Source organism: Falco punctatus (genome assembly GCF_963210335.1).
Source record: "Falco punctatus genome assembly, chromosome: 6".
Taxonomy (NCBI): Eukaryota; Metazoa; Chordata; class Aves; order Falconiformes; family Falconidae; genus Falco; species Falco punctatus.
In genome coordinates this window covers 48632996-48636105 of record NC_137585.1, presented here as the reverse complement: position 1 = coordinate 48636105, position 3110 = coordinate 48632996, and the positions used below count along the sequence as shown (strand labels likewise).

Here is a 3110-nt window from a genome sequence, read left to right as displayed (position 1 = left end):
CTTGAAATACAGAAGGTATTATAGAAAAGCAGTCTTTTCTATTTCATCCATGTAAACAGAAATCTATAGTGTCTGCTGTGAACTAACAAAGGCTGCTGGGTGTGACAGATGAAATGCCTTTCAGGAGACCCATCAAGAGAGTGAACTCTTTCAAATGTATCCAGGGCTGCTCAGATGCTCAGGAAGAAAGCAGCCATAAGCATTCATACAGCTTATTACAAAAAAGAAGAACATTACGATGAGTAACACATCAAACTAGATGAGATTGCACATGGCCTGAAAGATACTTTTGTACTTAATACCAAACAATTCTGTAATCCTTACCTCAGTCTGTGACTGAGTGGAAAGCGTATACAGATAGGAATGAATTAGGAGTGAAAATGTAACAAAAAAGCCGTAATCAAACTGCAAAAACTTATAATGGATTTGTTTTTAAATAATGACAAATAAACTTCTGACAATAATAATTTCTAAAAAAAAATATTACTTAAATTAAAAAATCCTAAGAGGCTCTCTGTGAGTTTTATTCAGGTAGCTTAATATAAGTGGTTAGTATTAGTAAGCATTTTTTCCCTTTATATAACTGGATTAGCAATGCCACACTACGTGTATTTCTGCTTAATTACCCAGAACACTAAGGGACTTTTGGTTTACTGTTTCATGCTTGATATTGTACCTATAATAAACTAAAACAACCACAAATGTATTTGCAATTTGCCAGCTGTTTTCATTTTTAGCTTCCAATGCACAGAGGCTGTGAATTACAATGAAGAGTTCACAAACTACAAGCATTTCTGATGTGCACAACTGAAAGGATGCTAGGGAATGAATTCCACTTGTGGTCTGTAATCCTTTTTCTTACTGTAAAAACAGGTGCAATCAATAGGAGTTTTAGAATTAGCCCTAAGTACTGGGAGATGTTCCTCACTGGGAAGTGCTATGTCTCTGACTATGGCCGTTTGAAGGATAGGTTCTTCACTACATAAACAGGAAGAGTAGTTCTTCATCTATGTATTTAGCATTTGTGTGTCACAAATCAACATCAGAATAAGAGAGGAAACATTTAGATATCAAGCAAAGAACAAGATTCTTCTGGTGGTGCATGACTGTCTGACAAGGAGATGCTCTCCGTCTGAAGTCTCTGCCAGCCCTAGACAGATGGAGCATGGCAGGGGCTGGACAAAGGCATGAGCTGTGTGCCATGGGTGAGCCGTGTGCCATCCCTTGCTGGGGACAGTCTGTGGTGCTATAAGCCAGCAGCACAGTGTCACCAGGAAAAACCTGCTGGGGGATGAAGGCCCGGCTTCACTGAATTCTCTGGCAAAACCCCAAGTTAGTCCCACAGAGACTTTTCCCAGGTTTTTACTACTTTAATATACCGTTCAAACCAGTCACAAGATCAACCCATTCTAGCTTAGAAAGGGATTTCTTTTTTTTTCCCTGACTTAGGTAATAAAGCTGTTGTAAATGTCCCAGACCTCAATGGAGGCAAGTTACTTTGAAAAGTGGAATATATCTATATAGGATAGAAAAAGGCAATGCAAAATTGTCTAAAAGTTTGTTCAATGTCATTAGTATGCTGTCACTGAAAGTCCACTTAATGTTGGAGTTCAATTTGTAGTTTTAATGACATTTCAACTTGATGTCAATACTGTGAAAAAGATGTATCTTTTGTCAACTTCCAAATTTAATGGAAAACAAATCTTGAGTTTTTCTTTGGTTGCAGATAAGATATGAAATCTATAGCTACCTGTCATTAATGCTATGTAACAATGAGAAGTTTAAACTAGTATCCAGAATGATGGCACCATTCTATTTTAAAGACATAATTTATTTTTTTTATTTCAAAACCTATAAGCAGCATCTGTGTATTCTTTTTTCATGTGAAATTTTGATAGTTTTAGTCCCCTTATGAATCTCATTTTAAAATACATGCATTTAAATGCCAATTGGGACTTTGACTAGAGCTAGGAAGAGAAGCTTTAAAGTGGAATTCTGGCAGAAGAATAAACTTAATTTTTTTTATTCCCAAGACAACAATCTTTTCCAGATATCACTGGTGTCTGCTACTGTTTCTACTGGCAGACAGAACCATTTCTCCTTAGATTACATAGTTTTCTTTTCAGAAAAAGCACCTGTTTTGACAAAAAAAGTGTCTAAAGAATAATCAAACCCCAGTTTTATCAAATGTATCAATGCTTTGTTTCACCTAAAGTTACTGTATCTTGTTAGCTGTGCATCATTAGTGTTTGTTTCTGCAGCAAGACACTATCAAGAGCAAAAGATCATATGATCAATAATGAAACCATCATGTGCTACAGAAGGCAGCATATTATTAAGTCCTGTTGAAAAAGCAGTATAATTTGAATTACATAAAGATTTATAATGTTGATGTTTACTAAGTTTATTTTACTCAGATATTTGTCATTGAGTTGGAACAACTTGTTCACTGGTGGTTTTAAATGGTAAGTGTACTAGTTCTTTAATTATGTATGATAAAGTCAACTCAGATTTTCAACAGATCAATCATCCCCCCTCAAATGTTGCATTATGCTAAAATAATGTCTGCTTTGCTATCACAGATTTTGACAAAAAAGGCAAAAATTAAGATATGCAAAACTAGAAAAGATTGTACTTCTTTCTTACTGAGCTTATAAACAAGAGACACTGCATAACTGGACCTACTTGGAGGTTACATTACTCAAGGAACATTTTCTATTTGTTTAACAATTACTTTGTAACGTATCATCTGTCTAGCCTATCTCAGCTTTTTTTGTCTCTGTAGAACTAACCACAGGAAAAGATTAAAAATTCCAATTATTTTATAATTTTTTTGTTGGTGGTGTTTTTTTCCTTTTTTCAAAATCTTTGTGCAAAACCTCATTTAATAAGGTAAGTGGATGTGCTCTTTTCCTGTGTAACCCTAGGAATATGTTAGATTTCTTTTTCTTCATAGCACCAAGAGGAGATCCTCTTAAGAAACACAGATTTATGCTAGTAGGATAAGAGCTAGCTGTAGAGGTTAACTTTGGTTTCGCAGGATTTCTCTCTAAGGTTACAATTTCAAAGGCCCAGTGTGCTGTTTGGGCCGTAGTTCTTTTTGATGGATA

The 3110-nt window shown here is 35.2% G+C and overlaps 1 protein-coding gene across 7 annotated transcripts in view; it reads right to left on the bottom strand.

Moving 5' to 3' along the window:
• Nucleotides 1–3110, bottom strand: part of IMMP2L (inner mitochondrial membrane peptidase subunit 2) — a 483477-nt gene that overhangs the window by 85635 nt on the left and 394732 nt on the right. The window lies entirely within an intron of this gene.